General features: G+C 38.7%; 1 protein-coding gene across 2 annotated transcripts in view; it reads right to left on the reverse strand.

Annotated features, from left to right (window-relative positions):
- LOC145440848 (cell division cycle-associated protein 7-like) overlaps positions 1-19,319 on the reverse strand; it is a 346,780-nt gene that overhangs the window by 275,885 nt on the left and 51,576 nt on the right. The gene's annotated exons all lie outside the window — the stretch shown is intronic.

Raw genomic sequence — 19,319 nt, forward strand, 5'->3', positions numbered from 1 at the left:
CATCTCTGCTATTTACCCAATCATTTGATGGCGGGAATACGATATATACTATTTTGCAGATAGGTAACGAAAAAATTAGTAGAATATACACGTGATATATCATAACATCATATTTGTCGTAATTCCATTACCGATATCGCTAGGTATACAGACAGTCATTTTCGCTGGTCGGAAATCTTACGATGTACCCCTACATCATGTAAACGTCAGTTATCTCGACTTATCAAGACAGATTTAGAATTTTTAACCAGTTCAAAGAAACGCACCCAAGCATATGCCAACTTTGCCAACACACTAAATGTAGCAACCCATAAATGTTTGCTGCAATTAAATGCCTAGTAGGATTTACGTACAAGGATACAGGGTGCCATTCGCATGGTATGCGTACACTTATGAAAACACTCTTCAAAATTGCCAACCAATGAATATATTCGGTTGCAGCTGCCTTATGAAATAATAGTTTATTCGTCAGTATTATGAAACAGCACCGATCAGATTGGAATGGAGGTAGACCATCCCAAGTAAACGAGTTCCGAGCCGAATTCACGGATATCGTAACTCGGTAGTATCACGCGCGGGACACGCCACGCACCGCATGGTGAGTGATGGATGGTTGAGTTATGTAACATTCGTCGGCGGTACGAGTCAGACATGGGGTGATTACTTCATGAATGTAATCGATTGCGATTACGATTACTTCTGAATGACGCGATTACGATTACGATTACGATTACAGCAAAATCAGGGAGTAGTCGATTACGATTACGATTACATTGGAAAAGTAATCACGATTACTCACGATTACATTTATTTTGCATCTTAGAAGTTATATTGGAAGACAATATATGGATTGCGCTGAAAAGGCCTAATGAGATAACAAACTTCCTTTAAAATAGATGCGTCATTTGCTTGTTACGTCATAATGTACCTATTGCCCATTTTCATAGAGGACGATTTATAGCACCCAACGATTTGCATTCTTGCCAGATTCCTGACTGCCGCACCCCAAATTTCTCAATAGCGTGAGGAGCGAGATCGAAGGGGACTCAAAAGTATTTGGTAGACCAACATAAATTATAGAGTATTTTCGAGAGATTAAATTGACTTGAAAATTCTCTCTAGATGAGCTTGATTTTAAAATGTATGCGTCTCACCCTCAACAAAAAATGCATACATAATTTATAGTAGGGCTGCATTTAAAACAAATGGTTGTTTAAAACAGTTTGTTTTAAACAAAGACTTAAAAAAACTGTATTATGTTTTTTCAAGCTGTAAAATTATGCCATAATTGTGTAAATAATTTCCAAAAAACATGCTGCATGAACCTGCAGACAATAACCATCCGATTTAGCCGACGTACATCGATATGGGATGGTTATAACCCTCAAAATAGTCGGTTTAACAGTTATAGTACAGATATTTCGTCAAAGGAGCTATATTTACCCTATATTTTCAATTGTCAATGTCAATCCACATTCCTGACGTCATGGCTTAAAAAAACAAAATAAAAACATGTTTTTAAAAAGGGCCTTGTTTTAAACATGTTTGCTTTAATTTATTTTTGTTTTAAATGCAACCCTAATTTATAGTAGGCATTTAGGTTCCACTCAATACCATGCCACGACACACCAAAAGACATATGCAGTTTCGACGAACACGCGACTTCACGAAGTGTGCTACTAAAGAAAGACCTTGCCCGAAACTTTGGGTATGTGTCCGTTGTCAATAGCCGTGCTGGGTGGGCGTGACTAATAGTCTGGTCCGTCCAATCTGAGCCCACAATAAAATGCCACCCGAGCACCCACAGAGCATTAAAGACATGACAATTTGTGTGTGCGTCTCACGAAATTTTTTCTTTTAGTCTGCTACGTTTGGGATACAACAATACCTTTAGATTATAAAACAAACCGGAGGTCACAAATTAACAACATACACTATAGTAATTATAACAGGATACCAGACGTTATGATTATATATTACGTGCCCCCAACTCTACAGGTAGATCTGAACATCGGGGGCAGAGAGAGGAATAAAAATTAATAATAATAATAAAATTCGACTACCAATATTATTGACGAAATTCAGTCTTCAGCTTGAAAATATCACGCTATGGTGGCCGAAGGTCAACGTTTGGACTGGGGGACGAATTGCTGCTTTGGTCCTGATTCTAGCTACAACCCACGCTAACATGATATATTAGCCCATGGCTATGGCGGCAGGTCCCAATGTTTAGTAAAGAATTGTGAAATGACGATTGGCGCCCGTTTCAAGTAGGGTCATATGAGAATAAGATGAAGAGAACAAAAAATTCTGCCTTCAACTCTTAATACAGATAATGTACTGCAAGCTGCTGTTACGAGAAACGGCAAAACCGGCTCGGTTATGATATATATCAGCAGCTGTTGATTTTCAAGCTTCGTTGTGGAAACCGTAATGTTTTTACTTGACGAGTACATAATTTCAAATCTTTGTCCGGTGTACGTACTACATAGGCCTACCGCTCGCCAAGCAGCAACGGTCAAACTGCGTTTACTAAGAATAACCAAACACCAATACACAAGTTACTATTTCAAACTAGGCAGAGTGGTGATTAATTATCCTGCTGCGAGGTACTGGCGTGTGGAACGTTTTGATAACCTGATATACAGCACGGCGGGTGTTCTTACAATCAGACTAATGTACGTACATTGAGTATCTATTTGCTGTGGATACTTCTTACGCAATGACTAGCAAAGCTAATAGGATACTTCTGACGTAATAATGAGCAATGGCATTTGAAAATCAGACGTTTGTGCCATCACGAGCCTGGTATAATGTCTCTTCCTTGTTCACGAATGTTCAGTTTATGTCATAGTCCTCGTACAAATAAAAAGTAATCGTCCTTTCAGAAAGAAATCGATTAGATATGGGAAGTAGTCGATTACGATTACGATTACTTCGGGATTTTTTCGAATGTTATCGATTGCGATTACGATTACTTGAAAATGCTGTAATCGTCGTAATCGATTACGATTACTAATCGCGATTACCCCAGTAGTATATACGATCGCTCGCACATTGGCGTTGTGGCTTATGGGCGGGGTGGTGAGGTGCCTGAAAACCGGGGGTGATGATGGCACCCTTTTAGACCCCCCTTGTGGTGGTGAGGTGCCATGTGTTCTTATGGATGCGGTGATGATGGTACCCTTTCCGGTATAGGCTGCGGCGGTGAGGTGCCTGAAAACTCGTGGTGATGATGACACCCTTTTGACTCCCCTCTCGGCGGTGAGGTGTCATGTGTTCTTATGGATGCGGTGATGATGGTACCCTTTCTGGTATAGGCTGCGGCGGTGAGGTGCCTGAAAACCCGGGGTGGTGACTCGCCTTTTTTGCTATAGGCGGTGGCGGTGATTCGCCTGTCGTGTATTCTTACGGGATCTGTGGTGATTCGCCATGTGTTCTTATGGGTGCGCTCGCATGTCGCACTTTCGGGTATAGGCATCTCTCGCACATCGCATGGAAAACTCGTGGTGGCACATCGCCCTTTCGGGTAAAGGCATCTCTCGCACGTCGTACTTTCGCATGTCGTGCTTTCGCGTATAGGCTGTGTTGGTGATTCGCCATGTGTTCTTATGGGTGCGGCGGTGATTCGTACTTTCGGGTATATACATCTCTCGACCGGTGTTGAATATGTATCAAGTAAATAGTCATGTGAATGAATCTTTGTTAATGTGTATATCGTGCCGCACAAACGGAAACGCGGCTTGTTGTGAGGATTAAGCAGTGCGACCTATATTTCGAATGACCTGTGTGCGGAATTGTTTCACGGCCAGCCGCGAGCTACTATCGATTATTACACTAATCCAGTCAGCACTATTACATTCAGGAGTATTCAGTATTCAGCAGCGACACGAAAAGCGATCAACAAATAACCGCGTTCACAAACTAACACTTCAAAAATGTGTGAAATAGTTTGCAAAACCCCGCGATCGCTGACAAGATAATGTCTCGGGCATAACCATTTTAGTGACTTGGTGTTAAAGACATACCGATCGCTCACAAGGTAATATTTCGGTAATTAGTTTGTCACAGAGCCGTCGCAGACGGTGATTCGAAAACCAACAATTTGACACTTTCTGGTGCTTGCTATATGTTTTGACACTTCGGAACGTGGTTGACTTTAGTTGTATGATAAGAATCATGTGAATATACAAGTAATGTGTCAATTTGTCAACTTGAAATGAAACTTACTGCACAAACCAAGTTGATTCGTATCTGAATGTGTTAATTCGGTACAATTCTAATTATTTTGAGAAATCTTTTGATTCGACCGTAACCGAATATTACTGACGCCGACTTTCAGCCGCATCGAATTATTCGCACATTCCGCGCCGCTGTTTTCGCACTTATAGAATCAATACAACTATAACTCTACAAGAATCAAGAATCACAAGTATGTGTATTATACAGTTATTGTCTTTATCAACACGAAATCAAACTCTTAACAAAATCACGCAACTAATCATTTGCCAGCTCTAACATTATCAAAAAATTCCAGTATTGTTGATTGAAAATCCTCGAGTCCTTATTATCAAAAACGTTATAGTACGGTGTCGGAATCCATTCGCGGGGTGTACTAAAGCTAAATCCAGATAATCCAAAATGAAATATTTGGACTTTGACATAGTGTGAATTGAAATAGGATTGACAAACATGACTACCAACTTCCCCACAGTCCCGTTTCGATATTATACACACATTGATTTGAAACAAGTAATGAAACATCACGATTCACGATCGTGCTTTCCGTTTGTCAAAGAGATATTTTTACATCTTACCATACTCAAAAGAATTATTCACAACATTACCAATTGTTAAAAATCTAGTTTTCAATTACTTGATTATATCACCGCAACTCATGAATTTGAATTAATTCATCCTGGTTGTATTCGTATGCTCGGTCTTTTTTTATTCGATTGTAAAGGTTGTTACTATTCTGAAGACAAAGTATTTACTAATCGGTGCATATACGTTTTGACTTGGACATATTATATTTTGAGTATACGAGATTTGAATGTCTGAACAATAACTGAGAAATAATTTATCACAATTAAATCCGTATATTACAGCGTAATAGATATTTGAATGTCAGCAACTCGGTAAGATCATAGTTACTACCACATTACCTAATTTACCCGACCAACTCGTCATGAGCATTCCCGAAATCAACACAAACATGACTACTGACTTGAGTTAACCACAAAACAGCATCAAGTTTTAAATCCACTTGTAGCTTACGGATTATTTGAATGCGGGTTATGTTTTGTTGTAATTGAGTGTACGGAAATAGTATTACGTCTTGACATCTTACCATCTTACGATATTCAAAGAGTCAACCACGAAAACATTGTCAAGTAAATCCGTTACCCGACCAACTCAAACAGTATCAGTACGAAAAACAGCCAAACATACACGAGTCCATACAATCACTAAAACCTAAAATCAATAACAAGTTCGGTTGTATTCATATCCCTACACATCTTTTTTTTATTCAACTTGAAAAGTCGTTACTATTCTGTAAGATAGAGGAATGACTACGCGTTATATTCTGCAAGACAAACTAATTACTACTCGGTATATTTTGTAAGACAAAAGTAATTACTACTCGGTGCGCGCAACTTGAGATTAACATATGTTTTGAGTATACGAGATTTCAAAGTCCGAGCAACGTAGTTGAGAATTCATTTCTTACAATCGAACGCAGGTGTTATATTGAATATTATCATGATGTAATCATAAGGATTGATACTTTAGTTTGACATACGAGATTTTGTAATAGTCGATCATGACTTGATTATTGAATCATGACGTAATTACACCGGTGTTGGTTATTGAGATATCAACAAACTTTTCAGGGATATTTTTAATTAACGCATCGATTTGTAAAACGAGGACTTGCATGTGCGAAATGTTTTTGATCGGGAAATTAATCCAGGATCGTTCGAATCGTGTGATCAATACTTAATCCTTTCACACCCACCATTGTACGTGCTAAATGTAAAAAAACAAACATTGTGAAGTCTATAGATCTACACTTCAAGGTTTTGATCAGCACAGAAGCAATTGTAATATCTTTACCGATGCGTCCTATTCCACAGACTTGGTTAATACAAACTCATATCAATAATAAAATCACAGTATGTGCTACACTGAAATCTACAGAAAATGTCTTTGTATTGCTGCTCATAGTAGTGATATCGATTTTAACCTCCAGAATAATTGTCATCATCTAACCAAACTACTGAAATTCGTTGTCAATTTGTCTGATGTTCACTGAATGCATACTAGAACTATTTGCGCAACACACACGATCAGAGAAATTGGAAATTTTCCCATCGTCATTCGTCAAAGTAAATGTCGTCACAATACTCAATCACTAAAAAAACGATATACTTGTATGTGATTGAATCACCGGTAATTAACTAGCTAAATCAAACCCTAAGAAATTTCACTCACTCATTGGGTATGAAACAGCGTCGCTTAATCGGTTTAGATCATTTTTTCTAAAGGTAAATCATATCCATCCAATAGAAAACAATTTTCACTCACTTGATTAATGAAACCGAGATCGACATTCGATATTTTGTTTGCGGGAAATACTTTGCAATAAACACACTGGAGTGTTTGAGCTTTAACATCGTCAAGCTGTCATTTGCATCGTTTAATTAACCAACATTTAGCGATTGGTGAACATACCAAACGATACACATCCATCTCCGAAATACTGCATTGATCGTAATTTGCATCATCGTGATAATCGAAGTACATTTCTTTCGAATTCGTAACAACCGGCGTTTCTACGACATGATAAATTTTTGACAAGTTATGCTTAGAAGATTGGTTGCATATCGCGAAAAATAATATAACACTCATATTGATACTGTTACTCCATTGATCGATATTTTCAAACGAGTAAAATTTATTACTTGAGTTTCTCCACTTAATGTAAATGCAAACTCAGCCGTCTTTTAACATCACAAAGGCATTGATAAAAAGTAGACAATCAAACGCTACAAGTTTAACTTTTGTAGGTTGTGTATGATTACCCCACGCAACTCATTTCTTACCAAAAGTAGATGAAATATATTCATGGTACACGAAAATACTCGACATTCCCATGCTACGAACCTGTACAATGATTGGTGACGCTTTCAAAACTGTTTCGATACCTCAAGGCCTTTATTGTCTGAATGGATGTTCATGTATCTTAATAATCAAATAGTTCAACACAGAACTAGTACGAACAGAAACACTAGAGTTGTTTACACAAAAGTTTGTATGTGTACAGTATGCGAATACCATGTGCAAGTCCAGCACAATTGTGGTATCCACCCGAGTTTAGTTAACACAATTTACGACACCGAGGTCGCGTCATCTTTCGTAAAACAACAAACCAACCAAGCCTTCAGGATATGTCCATGTCATAGCAATAAATCAGCTACTCCAACAACAGAGTACATATGTTTTTAGTTACGGTGCTTACATCTTACACACAAATCAATCTACTTTGCTAACGAAAAGTGCTGAGTCATCACATGATTGCCCTCACAACAAAACAGCTAGAAGATATTATCATACAAAAATATTCCTAACCCTTTACCCACCAGTGACAAATCATACAACAAACATTTTTTGTGAGTCGAATTGTTGTTCAGTGTCAAGTCTACCTGTTGAAACGTACATTAAAACAACACAGTCACAATTCAATTAAAACCACGAATCTATTTTCATTTCGTCACATACAGAAAAATAAATTTTCTTTCCCCAACACATACTTGTAACCAATCGCTTTCATTAATCACACAACTTCATAAAAGTAATTACTTTCTACAACATAGACATTCCGATGTAGTCAAGAAATATTTTTATTAATCAAAATCATCGATTTCTGTTCACGGCGTTGGTGTGTGCATGTCATAGCGGCGGGCCCCGTATTAAAACGGACACGACACGACTGAATGTAAGGGGGTAGTCTATCGCATCGATTTACATGTGGTCTTCGCTACGGTTTCAAAAAACGAATCATCCATTTTGCATTGATCGAGACCGAGCGAACCAGTTACATGTATTCGCGGTAATGATTTTGTTTGTCATATGCGAATGGTAGGGTTGCTACTCTGACAAATCAACATACAACAATCTTCTGACGATCATAATAGCAATTTCATTTTCCGCCCCTTCATAATTGTATACGCACGAAAAGTATATTGTACAACTCGGCAACTACGTTTAACAAGACCAATCACACTACCAGCGTTGAACCCAAGATACCTACCCAAGTCAAAAATATCATACTGGTTTGGACAACTGACGTTTACCTGTGTAAAATTATCATTTTCACTTGGAGGTCCGTCGTTACCTAACTAAAATACCATTGTCCTTTGGGGATTTATCGTTTACCCAGTGTAACAAACCCCTTTTCACTTGGAAATATATTTTTACCCTGGATAACAAACCCCTTTTCACTTGGAAATCTATTTTTTTCCCTGGGTAACAAACCCCTTTTCCTTTGGTAATCTATTTTTCTCTGGGTAACAAACCTTTTTCACTTGGAAATCTATTTTTCCCTGGGTAACAAACCTTTTTCACTTGGAAATATATTTTTCCCCGGGTAACAAACCTTTTTCGCTTGGAAATATATTTTTCCCTGGGTTACAAACCTTTTTCACTTGGTGGTCCGTCGTTTACCTGAGTAAAAATATCATTTTCATTTGGGGGATCTGGCGTTTACCCAGTGTAACAATACATTTTCTCTTGGTCATCTAGCTTTTCCTAGAGTAACAAAACCATTTTCATTTTGAAATCTGACAAACACACCTGACAATTTGATATTTTTGTATATTGTTACAACGGATAGCGACAAAATATACACCAACAACAACTCCAATACATTTCTGTAATCACATATTCACTTGTGCTGATGCAACCCATCAAAATCATCGGTTACCCACATGCAATGCGCTGTTGTACATCGACGTTTATGTTTTTGGAAAATTGGACAATAGGCTTCGATAGTTCTGTGATGTCCGGGCTCGTGCTTTGGATTTTCCAGAGTCAAAATGTCTGAATAAAACACCTCCTTGACGATGGTTGGTATGTGGATAACGGTGTTCGGAAAACGATTGGATTTATGTCACCCATCGCGATAACAAATTCCAGGTCGAGTTTTCCTCCCGCATGTTTACTATATTGTGTCTTTATTGGTCAATGTATGTCTCGAGATTCAGTTTGAAATCGGAAACTCTGATAAAGTATGTAACCGGATCCGGATATCAACTCTGAATCGATAAACCAATGAACAATACTCAAAGTAAACATGTTACACCCTGTGTTTCCACGAAAAAATACCATCCAGACATACGTCGCGCTTGTTTGCCCACATCAGTATACGCGTAAATGGAGGTGTGTGACATTGCATGCAATGTGTTGGTATACAAACATCGATCCACAGACATTATCATAGCCGGCAGTTTTGATGTAGATCGAATGTCATCACACCCGATAACAATACCAATAAGCCACATTGCAATGACTCTGAGTCCGCGCTATTACATCGATATTTCGGCACCGTTCACTGATTTACTCGATGGTGGTATCGTGTTGTAACATTACAAGATAGTAATGGTCCTATCTCCAGACAGACCACCCAGACCAATTGGATACATCGGTCAATATCCGTCGTGTTGTCGACACCGAAGTTTTCTGCTGAGACTGCAGCGTTTGACCAAGGTGAACTATCGAAGTACGGTGCTCGAAATGATTGTGATCAGTCTTTCAGTCACGATCAATGGATGTCGCTACTCCCACATAACGACTCCAGATAAATATCGTGAACAGTGATTCTACAAATCTCGGACTGATACTGTGATCCAATAAGGTATGTTTCTGTGGAATGAAGACTGTGATCGTGCACCACAATAGAACACTACCTTTCGTGATTTCACACGCAATCATAAAACACACTTTCGTAAGGGTCCAGTTCGTCCGGTGACATTTCGAAACGGTCATCACCACAAGAGATCGAGGTCGCTCTCGTCATATCGAAGAACATTTTGAAACGGTATCACCACAAGGCTATTAACGCTGCTCTCAGTTTGCCATATCGGTAGCATTTTGAAACGACATCGTCACAAGTCTATTGACGTCGATTCTGTTGGTCATGTCAATCCGTTTCACAATCCACCGTTTTTCAACTCCCCGCACGATAGTGTTACGACACAGACAAGATGCATCGGTGGAAATAATAAAACACGGAAAGCACACTTTGGTGCTATTTGACATGGATTTTACACCCGATGAACCTCACATTCGAGCGATGCATTGGAATGACCCTTATTATTATTGACGTAGAAGGAACAGAAATGTATCGATTTACTGGTTTCGTACATATCCGACAAAAATCTGGGTATATGATTGTGCACGGTGAATGTCTGTGAACGCTCTATAGGTATATGCTGTATAGTTCACTTTCACCGTCGTGCGAATAACCATATATTGGTCCCATGTTTGTGTGTCTGTATGTCATGCTTCAGATTGACTCAGAGTCATTGCAATGTGGCTTATTGGTATTGTTATCGGGTGTGATGACATTCGATCTACATCAAAACTACCGGCTATGATAATGTCTGTGGATCGATGTTTGTATACCAACACATTGCATGCAATGTCACACACCTCCATTTACGCGTATACTGATGTGGGCAAACAAGCGCGACGTATGTCTGGATGGTATTTTTTCGTGGAAACACAGGGTGTAACATGTTTACTTTGAGTATTGTTCATTGGTTTATCGATTCAGAGTTGATATCCGGATCCGGTTACATACTTTATCAGAGTTTCCGATTTCAAACTGAATCTCGAGACATACATTGACCAATAAAGACACAATATAGTAAACATGCGGGAGGAAAACTCGACCTGGAATTTGTTATCGCGATGGGTGACATAAATCCAATCGTTTTCCGAACACCGTTATCCACATACCAACCATCGTCAAGGAGGTGTTTTATTCAGACATTCTGACTCTGGAAAATCCAAAGCACGAGCCCGGACATCACAGAACTATCGAAGCCTATTGTCCAATTTTCCAAAAACATAAACGTCGATGTACAACAGCGCATTGCATGTGGGTAACCGATGATTTTGATGGGTTGCATCAGCACAAGTGAATATGTGATTACAGAAATGTATTGGAGTTGTTGTTGGTGTATATTTTGTCGCTATCCGTTGTAACAAAATACAAAAATATCAAATTGTCAGGTGTGTTTGTCAGATTTCAAAATGAAAATGGTTTTGTTACTCTAGGAAAAGCTAGATGACCAAGAGAAAATGTATTGTTACACTGGGTAAACGCCAGATCCCCCAAAGGAAAATGATATTTTTACTCAGGTAAACGACGGACCACCAAGTGAAAAAGGTTTGTAACCCAGGGAAAAATATATTTCCAAGCGAAAAAGGTTTGTTACCCGGGGAAAAATATATTTCCAAGTGAAAAAGGTTTGTTACCCAGGGAAAAATAGATTTCCAAGTGAAAAAGGTTTGTTACCCAGAGAAAAATAGATTACCAAAGGAAAAGGGGTTTGTTACCCAGGGAAAAAAATAGATTTCCAAGTGAAAAGGGGTTTGTTATCCAGGGTAAAAATATATTTCCAAGTGAAAAGGGGTTTGTTACACTGGGTAAACGATAAATCCCCAAAGGACAATGGTATTTTAGTTAGGTAACGACGGACCTCCAAGTGAAAATGATAATTTTACACAGGTAAACGTCAGTTGTCCAAACCAGTATGATATTTTTGACTTGGGTAGGTATCTTGGGTTCAACGCTGGTAGTGTGATTGGTCTTGTTAAACGTAGTTGCCGAGTTGTACAATATACTTTTCGTGCGTATACAATTATGAAGGGGCGGAAAATGAAATTGCTATTATGATCGTCAGAAGATTGTTGTATGTTGATTTGTCAGAGTAGCAACCCTACCATTCGCATATGACAAACAAAATCATTACCGCGAATACATGTAACTGGTTCGCTCGGTCTCGATCAATGCAAAATGGATGATTCGTTTTTTGAAACCGTAGCGAAGACCACATGTAAATCGATGCGATAGACTACCCCCTTACATTCAGTCGTGTCGTGTCCGTTTTAATACGGGGCCCGCCGCTATGACATGCACACACCAACGCCGTGAACAGAAATCGATGATTTTGATTAATAAAAATATTTCTTGACTACATCGGAATGTCTATGTTGTAGAAAGTAATTACTTTTATGAAGTTGTGTGATTAATGAAAGCGATTGGTTACAAGTATGTGTTGGGGAAAGAAAATTTATTTTTCTGTATGTGACGAAATGAAAATAGATTCGTGGTTTTAATTGAATTGTGACTGTGTTGTTTTAATGTACGTTTCAACAGGTAGACTTGACACTGAACAACAATTCGACTCACAAAAAATGTTTGTTGTATGATTTGTCACTGGTGGGTAAAGGGTTAGGAATATTTTTGTATGATAATATCTTCTAGCTGTTTTGTTGTGAGGGCAATCATGTGATGACTCAGCACTTTTCGTTAGCAAAGTAGATTGATTTGTGTGTAAGATGTAAGCACCGTAACTAAAAACATATGTACTCTGTTGTTGGAGTAGCTGATTTATTGCTATGACATGGACATATCCTGAAGGCTTGGTTGGTTTGTTGTTTTACGAAAGATGACGCGACCTCGGTGTCGTAAATTGTGTTAACTAAACTCGGGTGGATACCACAATTGTGCTGGACTTGCACATGGTATTCGCATACTGTACACATACAAACTTTTGTGTAAACAACTCTAGTGTTTCTGTTCGTACTAGTTCTGTGTTGAACTATTTGATTATTAAGATACATGAACATCCATTCAGACAATAAAGGCCTTGAGGTATCGAAACAGTTTTGAAAGCGTCACCAATCATTGTACAGGTTCGTAGCATGGGAATGTCGAGTATTTTCGTGTACCATGAATATATTTCATCTACTTTTGGTAAGAAATGAGTTGCGTGGGGTAATCATACACAACCTACAAAAGTTAAACTTGTAGCGTTTGATTGTCTACTTTTTATCAATGCCTTTGTGATGTTAAAAGACGGCTGAGTTTGCATTTACATTAAGTGGAGAAACTCAAGTAATAAATTTTACTCGTTTGAAAATATCGATCAATGGAGTAACAGTATCAATATGAGTGGTATATTATTTTTCGCGATATGCATCCAATCTTCTAAGCATAACTTGTCAAAAATTTATCATGTCGTAGAAACGCCGGTTGTTACGAATTCGAAAGAAATGTACTTCGATTATCACGATGATGCAAATTACCATCAATGCAGTATTTCGGAGATGGATGTGTATCGTTTGGTATGTTCACCAATCGCTAAATGTTGGTTAATTAAACGATGCAAATGACAGCTTGACGATGTTAAAGCTCAAACACTCCAGTGTGTTTATTGCAAAGTATTTCCCGCAAACAAAATATCGAATGTCGATCTCGGTTTCATTAATCAAGTGAGTGAAAATTGTTTTCTATTGGATGGATATGATTTACCTTTAGAAAAAATGATCTAAACCGATTAAGCGACGCTGTTTCATACCCAATGAGTGAGTGAAATTTCTTAGGGTTTGATTTAGCTAGTTAATTACCGGTGATTCAATCACATACAAGTATATCGTTTTTTTAGTGATTGAGTATTGTGACGACATTTACTTTGACGAATGACGATGGGAAAATTTCCAATTTCTCTGATCGTGTGTGTTGCGCAAATAGTTCTAGTATGCATTCAGTGAACATCAGACAAATTGACAACGAATTTCAGTAGTTTGGTTAGATGATGACAATTATTCTGGAGGTTAAAATCGATATCACTACTATGAGCAGCAATACAAAGACATTTTCTGTAGATTTCAGTGTAGCACATACTGTGATTTTATTATTGATATGAGTTTGTATTAACCAAGTCTGTGGAATAGGACGCATCGGTAAAGATATTACAATTGCTTCTGTGCTGATCAAAACCTTGAAGTGTAGATCTATAGACTTCACAATGTTTGTTTTTTTACATTTAGCACGTACAATGGTGGGTGTGAAAGGATTAAGTATTGATCACACGATTCGAACGATCCTGGATTAATTTCCCGATCAAAAACATTTCGCACATGCAAGTCCTCGTTTTACAAATCGATGCGTTAATTAAAAATATCCCTGAAAAGTTTGTTGATATCTCAATAACCAACACCGGTGTAATTACGTCATGATTCAATAATCAAGTCATGATCGACTATTACAAAATCTCGTATGTCAAACTAAAGTATCAATCCTTATGATTACATCATGATAATATTCAATATAACACCTGCGTTCGATTGTAAGAAATGAATTCTCAACTACGTTGCTCGGACTTTGAAATCTCGTATACTCAAAACATATGTTAATCTCAAGTTGCGCGCACCGAGTAGTAATTACTTTTGTCTTACAAAATATACCGAGTAGTAATTAGTTTGTCTTGCAGAATATAACGCGTAGTCATTCCTCTATCTTACAGAATAGTAACGACTTTTCAAGTTGAATAAAAAAAAGATGTGTAGGGATATGAATACAACCGAACTTGTTATTGATTTTAGGTTTTAGTGATTGTATGGACTCGTGTATGTTTGGCTGTTTTTCGTACTGATACTGTTTGAGTTGGTCGGGTAACGGATTTACTTGACAATGTTTTCGTGGTTGACTCTTTGAATATCGTAAGATGGTAAGATGTCAAGACGTAATACTATTTCCGTACACTCAATTACAACAAAACATAACCCGCATTCAAATAATCCGTAAGCTACAAGTGGATTTAAAACTTGATGCTGTTTTGTGGTTAACTCAAGTCAGTAGTCATGTTTGTGTTGATTTCGGGAATGCTCATGACGAGTTGGTCGGGTAAATTAGGTAATGTGGTAGTAACTATGATCTTACCGAGTTGCTGACATTCAAATATCTATTACGCTGTAATATACGGATTTAATTGTGATAAATTATTTCTCAGTTATTGTTCAGACATTCAAATCTCGTATACTCAAAATATAATATGTCCAAGTCAAAACGTATATGCACCGATTAGTAAATACTTTGTCTTCAGAATAGTAACAACCTTTACAATCGAATAAAAAAAGACCGAGCATACGAATACAACCAGGATGAATTAATTCAAATTCATGAGTTGCGGTGATATAATCAAGTAATTGAAAACTAGATTTTTAACAATTGGTAATGTTGTGAATAATTCTTTTGAGTATGGTAAGATGTAAAAATATCTCTTTGACAAACGGAAAGCACGATCGTGAATCGTGATGTTTCATTACTTGTTTCAAATCAATGTGTGTATAATATCGAAACGGGACTGTGGGGAAGTTGGTAGTCATGTTTGTCAATCCTATTTCAATTCACACTATGTCAAAGTCCAAATATTTCATTTTGGATTATCTGGATTTAGCTTTAGTACACCCCGCGAATGGATTCCGACACCGTACTATAACGTTTTTGATAATAAGGACTCGAGGATTTTCAATCAACAATACTGGAATTTTTTGATAATGTTAGAGCTGGCAAATGATTAGTTGCGTGATTTTGTTAAGAGTTTGATTTCGTGTTGATAAAGACAATAACTGTATAATACACATACTTGTGATTCTTGATTCTTGTAGAGTTATAGTTGTATTGATTCTATAAGTGCGAAAACAGCGGCGCGGAATGTGCGAATAATTCGATGCGGCTGAAAGTCGGCGTCAGTAATATTCGGTTACGGTCGAATCAAAAGATTTCTCAAAATAATTAGAATTGTACCGAATTAACACATTCAGATACGAATCAACTTGGTTTGTGCAGTAAGTTTCATTTCAAGTTGACAAATTGACACATTACTTGTATATTCACATGATTCTTATCATACAACTAAAGTCAACCACGTTCCGAAGTGTCAAAACATATAGCAAGCACCAGAAAGTGTCAAATTGTTGGTTTTCGAATCACCGTCTGCGACGGCTCTGTGACAAACTAATTACCGAAATATTACCTTGTGAGCGATCGGTATGTCTTTAACACCAAGTCACTAAAATGGTTATGCCCGAGACATTATCTTGTCAGCGATCGCGGGGTTTTGCAAACTATTTCACACATTTTTGAAGTGTTAGTTTGTGAACGCGGTTATTTGTTGATCGCTTTTCGTGTCGCTGCTGAATACTGAATACTCCTGAATGTAATAGTGCTGACTGGATTAGTGTAATAATCGATAGTAGCTCGCGGCTGGCCGTGAAACAATTCCGCACACAGGTCATTCGAAATATAGGTCGCACTGCTTAATCCTCACAACAAGCCGCGTTTCCGTTTGTGCGGCACGATATACACATTAACAAAGATTCATTCACATGACTATTTACTTGATACATATTCAACACCGGTCGAGAGATGTATATACCCGAAAGTACGAATCACCGCCGCACCCATAAGAACACATGGCGAATCACCAACACAGCCTATACGCGAAAGCACGACATGCGAAAGTACGACGTGCGAGAGATGCCTTTACCCGAAAGGGCGATGTGCCACCACGAGTTTTCCATGCGATGTGCGAGAGATGCCTATACCCGAAAGTGCGACATGCGAGCGCACCCATAAGAACACATGGCGAATCACCACAGATCCCGTAAGAATACACGACAGGCGAATCACCGCCACCGCCTATAGCAAAAAAGGCGAGTCACCACCCCGGGTTTTCAGGCACCTCACCGCCGCAGCCTATACCAGAAAGGGTACCATCATCACCGCATCCATAAGAACACATGACACCTCACCGCCGAGAGGGGAGTCAAAAGGGTGTCATCATCACCACGAGTTTTCAGGCACCTCACCGCCGCAGCCTATACCGGAAAGGGTACCATCATCACCGCATCCATAAGAACACATGGCACCTCACCACCACAAGGGGGGTCTAAAAGGGTGCCATCATCACCCCCGGTTTTCAGGCACCTCACCACCCCGCCCATAAGCCACAACGCCAATGTGCGAGCGATCGTATATACTACTTACCCCATGTCTGGTACGAGTTCTTCAACTGTTACAAAACAGGAGGTGTGCAGTGTGCATTACACATGCTACTACTCGTCGAAATACCCATTTCTTAGGTCCTTTCACCGAAAGAGCATACCCGAATCTGACCACCCGCGCGTAGAATCGGACGGTAAGCTAAACTGGAAGATGCTGGAGGGCTTTCTAAGAATTTTGCACATGTACGTGGGTTACCTTTGCACAGAAACGTACATTCTTCAGAAACAAAGCAACAACTTCGCGACTAATCAATTACCATCGCAAAGAGATCGCCGATATAACACAACGATGCATTTACTCATTCACGGCGGTCTAAATTCCACGTTATGTTGGACGTATAGAAGGATCGGTAAATGGCCACATAGCCAGCAGAGATCTTCGCCTACTCGCAGAATCTGACAAAATTAACAGAATTATGTTGTGTGCCTTAAAAATCCACGAAAGCGATAAAATCCTAAAATGAACGACCAATCACCGGTACATCAATCTCTAGGTTTCAGTATTCAATGTACTGAACGAACTGGAGAAAATGCATTTACTTCCACCTGTCCCCATTCCATTACTGATGTACTTGCCATCGTCATACGATTACGATAACGGAACTCCATACGGAATACGGATAAAGCATGTACTGGCTGCTGTCCCCTACGTACTTCTGAGTTTATCTACACGCGACAAAATTAATACTCTAAATCTAATACACTAGCACTCAGACTATATGGTATAGTATCGGTTTATGTCATTGATCCATTCAATCTACAACTAAAATAAATTCCTTCAGTTTAAAGTGTTACGGGTATCCCGTCTATTTTAGACTAACACTCACAACACGACACCGACAGTGAAAACACAAATGCTGTTAACTTCACTCAGCCTTACCTACCAAGCCTTACCTAATCACGATTCGCCACTACCCGATGAGAACCATTGCGGGACTGCGGGACCAAGCGCCCCGTCGTGCGAGCAGCTGAGTTGCAATAAAACAAAGCTTCTGTAAGCGCCATCCTATTTCCGCAGCGAAGCGTGAAGAAATGTGAACTCTATTGGCTTTTGTTCAACTTTTTAGTTCGTAAACATCTATTTACATATGTATGCCGTTATAAAACTATATGTAATTCCTTCTGATTTCTTTCCTTCGTTGCTAAACTCCGTACTAAATGGGCCTCATGATGAATGTGATTATTCAAATATCGTCAAAGTAATGTCATAACCGTTTACAACAGGGATGGGAATTATTTTTTCTCCGCGGGCCAAATGAGAAGTAGAAAATGCGTTGGCGGACCGAGTGAAAATTTTTAGCTATACTCTCCATTGTATTTTAATTTTAATTTTATTTCGAAATTACATTGTTACTAAATGCCGCTCGGTGAATGTGTTGATGTTAAGTAATGAGAAAGTGGCCGTTAATTAAAAAAATATCTATTTGCCGTCATGATTCGAAACAATCATAAACACGATACATTTTCAAGTCTCTTTAAACCCGTATCCACGTTCTACAATTAAGACACTAAAACAGTGGTTCACTTTTTTTTGGTACGTCCCCCCCCCCCTTATCATGATATCACAAGATATTAAAAAGAGCAACCAGAATGCCAGCAATCCCAAAGGATAGTTTGACGGCATGGAAGGTGCTGGCTGTTGACCGGGGATTTCTGAAATACCAAAGTATGGCAATACACAGAGCAATAACTATGAGCTGGGGGTGAATTCTTTTCATTTAAATTCGGTTTCGGGGGCCCCCGGTTCGAGAATAACTGCACTGAAATGTATTTGGGATAGTACCAAGCTTATTGTTTTGCTGGCTGCCTTCCGAGCAGTGTGCAGCTTACATAGCTATGATGTTGGGAGAAACTTGCAGTTTTTCTGAAATTCGCCTTCCCTTGGCCGAGAGTCTTCGTGTTTTTGTCATAAGCCCAACTTTAATTAAAATCCTTAATCTCGGCGACATGCTCCGAACAAACGAACAGGTTTAGCTCTGACTCCAGAATACTAATAGCCTATTTAGTGCTCTAAACCTTCTTTGAATTTCAGCTTCCGGCTTTCAACTATAGTTGAGTGACTTTGGCGGTGAGTAGAAGATCAGCTATTACGTCACATTTCTAGTTCAGGATGATAAAACATGATCCGTTGATGATTTGTGACTGAAAATTGTGGTTTGGTTTGGTGCGACCCTCTT

Source organism: Botryllus schlosseri, chromosome 6, assembly GCF_051294905.1.
Source record: "Botryllus schlosseri isolate E-star chromosome 6, Bs_hap1, whole genome shotgun sequence".
Taxonomy (NCBI): domain Eukaryota; kingdom Metazoa; phylum Chordata; class Ascidiacea; order Stolidobranchia; family Styelidae; genus Botryllus; species Botryllus schlosseri.